Here is an 11,019-nt window from a genome sequence, read left to right on the forward strand (position 1 = left end):
TGATTCATTAGGGGTCCAAATTCATAAGCTTGAACTGCATTTGACTATACGAGTGCAAAAGTGATGCAATAATGCAAAAATATTAGAAATGAAAGGCATCAAAGAATGTGAACGCAAAAAGGTGACAGTGGTTAGGGGTAGGACTTGAGTTAAAATCTGGCCCTGGCACACAACACACATAAAGACTAGACAGACAGATAGTCAGATAGATGGACAGACAGATAGATCAAAGAGGTCGATTAGATAGATAAACAGATAGATAGATATGAATAATTGAAACCAGGTAGTGAGGTACATACAGTTAGCTTGACATTGGCTTTATCTAAACTTACTGTTGCAGTCTCCTTAGAAATGTTACAGGAGCTGCAGAGCAACATTTGCTCCCCTGACCAAAGTGAGGACTAGACTAAAGAGAGGAAACTAGTTCTACCTCTTTCCAGGCTGGGGGGGGGGGAGGGAGGGGGGAGGGATAACTTTATTTTAACACTACATAAATGTAAGTGCACCATGTCTCCCGCCCTAACAAGGAGGATAACAGGCAAACGCGGCCATGGATCAGGGATCGGTAGGTATTGTTATCATCAGTGTCACCCGCACTACACACCTGTACCAACAGGTTAGTGCAGGTGAAACTGATGACAGTTTCCCTTTAATAAAGTTTATTTTAACGTTTGTCATATATTTATATTCCGGTGTGCCTCTTTTCAATGTTTGGCTATTTGGGCACAGGAATCAGTGTGCTAACCCAGGATATTTTTGTTGTTGTATTGTGAGTTAACAAGTTGTAAAAGGCCACTTTATCATATATTGACAATATGTAAGCAAAAATTGCGGAAACCTTTCAGACCAGATATGTAGAAGTTCTAGGGTTTTAGTCTTTCACATTTCAAGCATATTTAGCCTAGCACATATGTTATCATATGTTAAACACAGATAAATAATTGATAAATAAATTAAAATGATTGCATTGCATGTAATCCCTGGTAAACTTACAATTCAGTGTAATAAATGTCTGCTGTCATGATGATATATTGTGCTCCCAACAGCGTTCTGCTTTGTGTCTGAGTTTCTTTTATTCTTCCTTTTGCCCTGAACAATCTGTTGAAAAAGAGCATAGTAAGCAAGTTTTTATTCTCTATACCATAATGTACTGGAATTAGGATGCTTAGTCAGCCCCCATCTAACACAGAACATTATTCTACAAAATTAGGTAAGGAAATAAAAAAATATTACCTCACATACGTTTACATGTATATATATATATATATATTTTAGTTTTTAATTAACACTTATATGTATGTGAAAAAATAGAAAAGGCCTATGCTGGTTGGTATGGGCAGATATTGGCTGCATTTTACACCAGAATCTGGAGCCATAGGACCTATAATAAATTCCTGTACCCACGCATCAGCCTAAAGACAAGACTTTTCCTTGCATCACTAGAACGGTCCTGTGCAAATACTGTATACACAAAAATATGAACTTTCATGACTGCCGAAGATGATTAGATTATATGGTCATTAAATAGAATTGTACAACATATCTTATCCTTAACTAAATAATGTTCAGGATTTTTCCTCTCCTCCATTAGTGATGCTTCAATGGTTTCATGTGTATCGGCAGATTTCTCTTATTTCTCCTTAAGTTCATTATCCTCTCATAATGAATAGAAAAACAATGATGGACACATTATGCAAGGAAATTGTTGTTTCTCAAACTTCTCCATCTCAGGGGATTAACTTTATTAAATTACATTGGAAAATGGCCCGTCTTTCCGCATGGTGCTCTCCTCCTAATAACTGTAAGGAGAGGAAATACTGATTATTTCTAGGCCTTCAGACTCCTTAATAAATCATTTGCTCAAGTGTTGTGCTTTCATGCAGAGGCGAACTATAACCAAAAGACGCTATAGTTAAAGGGGTTATCCACCATAAGGTGATTTTAGTACGTACCTGGCAGACAGTAATGGACATGCTTAGGAAGGATCTGCGCTTGTCTTGGGCTAAATGGCTATGTTGTGAGATTACCATAATACTGTGGATAGCTTTTTGTGAACTAGTATTTCCAGACAACAGTCATTTTGTATGCTGTTAAAAATAAATATTGGGGTGAAAATCACAGAAGAATAGTGAGAAAACCGTCACACACAGGTACAGACACTATATTATGAACTACACTTACAGCCCCTGTAGCATAGTCAAATAAAAAAAAATCCTGGAATACCCCTTTAAAGGAGAACTCCAGAATATAAAAATTGTCCCCCATACTGCTGGCAGTAAAAAAAATAAAGATGTACATACCTTCCTCGGCTCCCCCGGGGCCTCCGGTAACCGTCTCCCGTCTCCGCCGTGATCCTCTTCCTGGTTGCTGGTGGTCGGATGAATAATACTGCACTCAGCCAATCAACGGTCGCAGTGAAGTCCTGACTCGGCCGGCGATAGGCTGAGCGGAAGTGTGAGAACACTTCAGGACACAAAATTCTTCACTACACCGGCACCTGCTGCTGGGGCCGAAAACGTCACACTGCCGCTCAGCCTATCGCTGGCTGAGTCGGGACTTCGCTGCGGCTGGTGATTGGCTGAGCGCAGTATGACTCACTGACCACCAGCAACCAGGAAGAGGATCGCGGCGGAGGCCAGAGCCGGTTACCGGAGGCCCCGGGGGAGCAGAGGAAGGTATGTACATCTTTATTTTTTTTACTGCAGGCAGTATGGGGGACAATTTTTATATTCTGGAGTTTTCCTTTAAGGTTTACATGCTTTATATTTCCCTAAAGAAGAGCACAGTCACCTGCCAGTCTATAGAGCAGCTGGAGGTGCGTATTGGTCAAGCAAAACTTCATCCTCCAGTATCATCATAGAATTATGTTTCCGTTGTCTGGACACATTTGTAACGTTATATAAGTAACTGTTATTGATGTTTCTAATGTCAAATAATTATGTCACTGGAAATATGTTTCCCATATTGTAAGTTTTTTATGGCAATGATGAGGATACCAAATAATACCATAATAATTCAGTAGAAAAAACCTCAGAACACAATAAAAGGTGATCCTACACAGGTAGTAAATATGGCATATTCCTGACCTTAGTGCTGCCACCAACCCTGATAACAGGATGTGAGCAGGTAATGATGATTATGGTGATGCAGAAATATGTCAAATTTTGCTGTGATTTAACTTTTCCTGCAAACTAAGACCATAGTTATGATGTCATTAGAAATATCTGACTTTTGCATGAACATCACATATGCCTAATGATGCTTATAATGTCATAGAATTATTTGACCTTTCTATGGGCATTTTGATTATTGCTGAGGGAATCAAAACAGTCAAACTCGATTTCAGTCCAAACTTAACTAAAAGTTCAGTTTTGCACAAAACCAAAACTCAGTCTCATGAAATTCCTTAATAAAATTACTTGATAATCTGATCCTAATGAACTACAACAAAGACTAATACTGACATGAGTACATGAGTACAATTACATGAGAACATACCTTTGTAGAAGTAGAAGCCTGAGGGGTCCATTGGGTTTCTCTTTTCTATGCAATGGGGTTCAACATCTTCACATTGTGCCACTAGAATTTGAGATTGAGTTTTTGCTCTGCAGTTGTGCTACGCCAAAACGCCAAGCCTGCACTTAGTATGAAATAGAAGCTTTGTGGCTCTCTAGAAAATCCTCCATTTGAATTGCTTTTTTATTTGATGTATAAGATCAGTCCACCAGTAGCTGTATGCTATATAATCATTAGGACATTTACATACATGCTGTCTAGTAGCTAAATTCCCTCCTGTGTCAAAAACACACAACCCCCCCCCCCCCCCAAAAAAAAGATAACTGCCCACTAAGACAAAAAAAAACTAAGTGGCAAAAAAAAAACCTCTATTTGTGATATATTTCCCTAAAGACTTAAGTAAAAAAAAACAACTGGCTGCAAATAAAATTTATACAAATTTGTCATTCATAAAAACACACACATTGGCCTAGATTTATCAAAAACTGTCTCGTTTGCCCATAGCAACAAATTAATAATCTATGATTGGTTGCCATGAAAAAAAAAACAGGCATTTTCCATTTCAACAATTTTCTCTGGGCAAATCAGACAGTGTTTGTCTTAGACAGATTGATATATCTGGGCCACTTGTGTGCATGTTTGTAAAATCCCTCTTTAAGATAAACATGTGTAGCAACAAAAGTTTAGAAACATTTTAGACAGACTGGCATGCGTAATAAATAAGCATCAATTTCATAGATTGGCACAGAGATACAAATACAGTTAAGGAGACGGCTGTCCTGAGATTCGGAACACCGGGATAAAAATCCAGGGCTTAAAGGGGTACTCCCCTTTGGATAGAGGATAAGATGTCTGATCGCCGGGGTCCGCCTACCGGGACCCCCAAGATCTCCGGCCCGGCACCCGGACCACGGCCGCCAGAGGATCCGTGGTCCCAGCGACTAGACCCCCACACAATTAGACATCTTATCCCCTATCCTTTGGATAGGGGATAAGATGTCTAGGGGCGGAGTACCCCTTCAAGCCCTGGATGACCTTTAAGCTAACTGGATAATTTTTCCAGACCTATATATCCATCATTCATCAGATGCAATTTTTTACCTGATAAAACAATGTCATCTCTACTAGTGTTGAGCGGCATAGGCCATATTCGAATTCGCGAATATTCGCGAATATATGGACGAATATTCGTCATATATTCGCGAATATTCGCATATTCGTTATATTCTCGTTTTATTTTCGCATATGCGAAATTCCGCGTGTGCGAAAATTAACATATGTGAATATTAGTATATACAAAATTAGCATACGCGAAAATGCGCATATGCGAAACTTCGCATATGCGAAAATACGCATATGCGAATCTTTCGCATATGCGAAAGTTCGCACGCCAGTCTCACACAGTAGTATTACCGCCTTCTTTACACCACACAAGCTGGAAGCAGAGAGGGATGATCACTGTGATGTGTACTGTGAAAAAAAAAAAATTAATAAAAAAAAAAACGAATATTCGTAATTACGAATATATAGCGCTATATTCGCGAAATTCGCGAATTCGCGAATATGTGATATTCGCGAATAATATTCGAATTGCGAATATTCGTGAGCAACACTAATCTCTACATATAATTGGGCCCTTACACATTTAAGCTCTAGGAAACAGTATGTTGTTCACTAAATGTGTCAATAGCTTTGTTGTGATCAAGAATGCTCTCACTGTAAATGCTTTGCTTTTGTGCATTACAGTCCTGGAGCACCCTAGAATCAGTCTAGTTCACATTACTTTGTGTGTCCAAAGTGGTGACATTAATATAAGGGATTAATTCATTCTGAAATTGGTCCCTTAATTCATCCTGATATAATAGTCACCTTCAGATTTAGGGAGGAAAGATGAATTTAAGATGAATATTTTTGACAACTGTAAAAAGATAATGAAATGCAAAACTAGTAAATGACTATGATGACTTATGACATGTTGGACAATTCTTGGTGTTTCTCACATTTGAACATATATAACGTGACAAGTTAATTTTCTATAAAGGCATTTAAATGCCATGTTATGCCAGTGATTAATGGCTAGACTCCCATGATTCCACTTGCTTTTGAAAACATTTCTTACATTTTAGAAGGAGGGTAAGTTGTGGCAGCACTATTGTGGGGAATCAAGGAGACAGGGAACTGGTATAAAAATAAAATGATGAGTAGACAGGGAGATGATAGCCAGACAAAGAACTTGCTAAGCAATAACTTTTGCCTTAGAAGTTATGGAAATGATGAGGTTTAGTGTTCCTTTGCTGTCAACATGATAGCCATCAATATATCAGAACAGAAACTTTCAACAGCAAAGGAAAATAGAAGCAGAATTCATGACAGACTATAAAATTCACAGGTGATTCAAAATGTTGAGACTTTGATGATTCAATAATTTGATGATACAGTTTTGTCTTAGATACTGAAACCAACTAGACTACTGGGGGCATAAAGATCCGACTTTAGGGCAGTACAGTTAGATTTGCTAGGTAGTGCCAGGTCAGGCACACTGTCAAACAATGCTACAAATTAAAGGGGTTATAATAGATACAACAAAAAAAAAACTTTATATGTTGCTGGGGGGGGCATAAAAATAATGAAAATAAAAAACACATACTCACCTACCTTGTCATCCGGTCCCTTGTCATCTGTTTCTTTGCATCTCCGTCTACTTCCTAATTCCTAGACATCTACTTCAGCAAAAACAATTGACGGGTTCAATGTTTATGCAGAATCTGGAATTCGGAATTCCCGCAACTCTACAAAGGGGCGTGTCCATCAGAGAAAAGGGGCATGTCTTAATTTAAAAAAACGAAACTTTCAGAAGATACCTACAAATTTACTTAAGTTTAAACGTAAAATATGGTAGATTTGAGCTCTGGAAAATACAACTACTCAGAGCAAGTGTAAAAATAGCAAAACATAGAAGAAATTGCCAAATACAAGATACAATAGTAAATACCATGGAAAAATACCTGTTGAAAAGAAACTCAAAGAAAACTATACTCCACTCTTAGTAAATGAGGTCCAATGTGCAGTAAATTTTGCCGAGATGTGCAGTGTATTACATCAGAGATCATTGGGGAGATTCATTAAGACCTGTGCTGAGGAAAAGTTGACCAATTGCCCATAGCAGCCAATCAGATTGCTTCTTTTATTTTAAAGAGGCCTTTTCAAAAATAAAAGAAGTGACCTGATTGGGTGCCATGGGCAACTGGTCAACTTTTCCTTTGCACAGGTTTTGATGATCCCCCCCATATGATTATATCTATGCTGGTAACTCCATAGGCCTCGAGTTTCCTGATGCTAAAGAGACGGATCTGCAAATTTGCCTGAAGTCTTAGCAGGTCTATGGGACTTCTGGCAAAACTGGAGACTGCTCTCTTGAGCAGCAGGCAACTCATGGCTGCAGAGTAGCCATCAGTTTTAAACATGTATACTGCCATTGCAACATCATTGGAGTTGTGCTTTAATCCTCCTCTTTAACACACAAGCCTTTATTCAGCTATATCAAGAGAAAGAGAAAAATGTATGTCTGTAAAAATCACTGCAAGGCTATGTTCACATGTCAAAATTTCTGTGCGGAATTCAGCATTGGAATTCTGCATGAAGATTTCATAGCAGCATTTCAATTTCCGTGCAGAAGTTCTAACATCTGAATATAGCCTATGTGTTTAATGACTCAAAGAGAAATTTATAATGATATTTTTACCTCATGCTGAATGGTGAAAAATTCAAACACAAAAAAAAAAAATTCCATTACAACTCCCCACCCCCCCATCCTCCCCCAAAAAATTATTACAAAAGTGAATCAATTACCCAAAATATTTGGCATTGAAAAGTACAAATTGTGCTGAGTAAAACAACCTCTCATATGGCTATGGAAACTGAGAAATTAGAAACATTGATTGAAGGAATTCTACCTCGAGTAGGTGGAAGTGACCACTAAACCAAGCAGAACAGAACCCTCACTAGTCCTGAACACCTTTCTCCTCACTGTATGGGACAATATCATAATCACTGAACAGCATGATTGGTGCAATGCTCTATAGTGAAAACAAATATCACAAAAAATTCCCTCACAAGAACAGAACCTTGTGCAGAACATTGTGTCAAACACTGCAGACTATCTCATTTAGCCTACGTTTCCATGCAGGTTTTTTTCTGGCTTTTTAGGAAAAACTGTCACTGCAGTTTTAGAGCCAAAGCCAGAAGTGTATTGAAAAAGAATGGAGAACATAAATTAAGGACATATTCTTCTCCTTCTTGCTGGATCCACCTCTGGCTTTGGCACAAAAAGGGCAGAGGTCATTTTCCAAAAATCTCCAGAAAAAAAAACTGTGTGGAAACGTAGCCCCACTGCTGCAGAACATTACATGAAACATTACATAATGTGGCCTTCGCTTCTGCAGAGCATTTCACTGATGTACAAATCACAGTTACAACTTTACAGTAAACAGTACAGTAAGAAAAACAGAGCACCCAGATTCCTGCTCCCTGCAGAGAATTGCATGCCCAACATTATAGCTCACTCAAAGTCCCTGGTGCCTGTAGAACATTGCTTTCCTTGGAAAAAAGTGCACCTCAAGGGCCAAAGTCTCAATGGCCCTGCATATGTGGATCACATCATGTTGTTGCTAATACACAGTACAGGTAAAGTAAATGAGCAACACCATAAGGTACACAATGCCGGAGCTACTGCCCAGATTCCAGCAACTTGGCAACCACTATCAGTGAACTATGATTTTAAGGAAGTGACGGGCAGGAGGCACGCCTGGTAATACACCTAGTGGACAGATCGACGTCAGTGGCTCCAGTTCTTCAGCTCTAGTCCCGGTGTCAATGTTGGTTGGCAGTTGATGTGTAGGATCCTTGGTCTGGTGTCTAATTCACAAAGGAGTAGTCGTGCTGGGATCTTTAAAGAAATAAAAATAAATGCTACTGTCAGATACTTCATGTGTAACTCGCTCGAGCCTCCTAAGATTGTATTATGTATACATACTATGCAGTACAAACATATAATATGTCAAAGTTTGAGGAGTTTCTATGTTAACTTCATATGACTGTTTAATTGGAACATGTTTGTGTAAAATTTTAGGTATACAGCAGAATTGCAGAATTACACTTTTGAGAAGGATCATCAGAGTAAAGACTTTTTTGGTACAATATTACATTTGCCCATGACCCACTTCATCACTCCCCATTATCAATACAGCCACCTTAAACTGACAAAGACCCCAGAAAAGACTCGCTAAGCAAATACAGACCACAGGCCAGACTGCCTAAATAAATACACAACATTCAGAGCTCTTGAAGTAATACAGACCCTAGACCAGAATCTCTCTTAATAAAAACTCCACATTTTAGGTTTTGAATGGGTTTCCCATCTTGCAGAGTTATCCTCTATCCACAAGATAGGGGATCACTATTTGATCATGGTGGGTCTGACAGCTGGCACCCTCCACAATCACTAGAACTCCAGATCAGACTCTCCATTAATATAGACCCTAATCTAATCTAACTATAGACTCTGGACTACCCCTTAATCTCGACTCAGACTCCTTCTTAATGTAGACCCTAATGCAGCTTCCCCTAATACAGACTGCAGACCAGGCTACCATTAAATACAGACTCCAAACCAGACTACATCTAAATACAAACCCTAGACCAGAGTCTCTATTAATACAGACCCCAGACCATACTTTTTCCACAGCAGGAACACCATTCCCATTAGCAGGAGTCCTGCGAGACCAGCTCCTGAGTGGAGATCTTGGGTGAGTTCCTGTACTTTTACTCTAGGAATTGCACCCTGGACCAGGCTATTCTAACTACAGATTCCATGATACCTCTTAATCCAGACCCAGACTCCTCCTAATGCAGACCATCAGTCTGCCATTACATACAGGCTTCAAACCAGACTACAGCTAAATGGAAACCCCAGACCAGACTACACCTAAATACAGAGTCTAGAACATACTGTTCTATGAATACAGACTTCAGACCAGACATGCAAAGAATATAATCACTTATTCTAATTCCTCCACTCTTCTTAATTCCTGCTTGTACATGGCTGTTTTTAGCCAGCTGCATATGCATTGAAAAGACAGGAAGGGCACATACGTGAAAACTTTTACTGCATAATAGCGACACTGTTTTAGCCAGTGGAAAAAAGAGGGCTATAATGCAGTGGTTACTAAACTGTGCCAACTGTACATTTGTTCTGCTTTGACAGAAAACTGAAACATAAGGCTCTCTTTGTGTTCCTCTTCAATTATACAAATAAGTGCAGGGCAGGAGGCAGGGAAAACTGTTTGACTTTATAAAAATATACATTTCTTTCTATAATTGACCAATGGTGCTTCACTGTTGGGTTGCTAGGAAACCTTGGGCAACTGCCAGGTTTGCCTAAAGAAAAGTCCTGAAACATAAGGCTCTTACCATGTTCCGCTTCCTCTTTAGTTATACAAATAAGTGCCGAGCAGGAGGCAGGGAGAACAGTTTGACTTTATAAAGATTAATTTCTTTCTATCAAGTGAATGGGGTCCGTCAAGACCCGGCAGTTTCCATTGTGCTGTGTTCCGTTTCAGGGTCTGTTCTGTGCAAGGGGAAAAAAATTGCCAAATGGACCCTGAACATGACGGATGTGAATGGCAATGTAAAAGTTCTTTACATTCTTTAGTTCTAAAGTGATCACTACTCAATAGGTACTGTACATACCAGCGCATAGCAATTACATGAGAAAACACTTCTAAATTTGGGATTCAGTATAAACGTACATGTAATTGTTTTGCTCATTCATAGATATTAGACAAAGCTCTACTTTAATATCAACGCATACTTGGAAATTCTTACATCGAGGTTTTGATGTTTAATCCATCTCTAGCAGTAATCTAATTAAAATGTCTATCATTTTACTCATAGATGTAATGAGCAACCACGTATTTTCATAAAAAACTTCCCCTCCACTACCCAGAAGTAATCTCCTGCTTTCATTCTCTAATCCTGGCTGTGGTTGCTGTCATGAGTAATCCTTTAACTGCATTAAAGTGCTAATCCGACACACTGAGCCATTAATGAGATAACGTGGCCAGCAGTTGTGAAGCCTTTTTCTTTATTAATATCATATGAAATTCCCTAATGAGAAGCTTTCATACAGCCTCGCTATCAAATCAATTTAAAACCCAAATTCTAGAAATAGAACCTTTTTACTGAAAATGCTTTGCATGCTTGCTCTTTGCTAAGGTGTCGTGCACCTTCTGATCTTTAGAACAGTTTGATCCTTAGGATTTTATTAATTTTTTTAATCCATACTCGATTTAGCTTTGTCTAACATTTCACTACAATTTTTTACTTTTGTAACAAATGAAAAATTCAAGACTTCTTGCAATTTAAAGATGTCATTAATTTGTGACTTCAGATGAAGTTAAAGGGGTCTTTTGGCTTTAGAAATTTTATCCCCTATCTAAAGGATAG

Source organism: Hyla sarda, chromosome 4 (assembly GCF_029499605.1).
Source record: "Hyla sarda isolate aHylSar1 chromosome 4, aHylSar1.hap1, whole genome shotgun sequence".
Lineage (NCBI taxonomy): Eukaryota > Metazoa > Chordata > Amphibia > Anura > Hylidae > Hyla > Hyla sarda.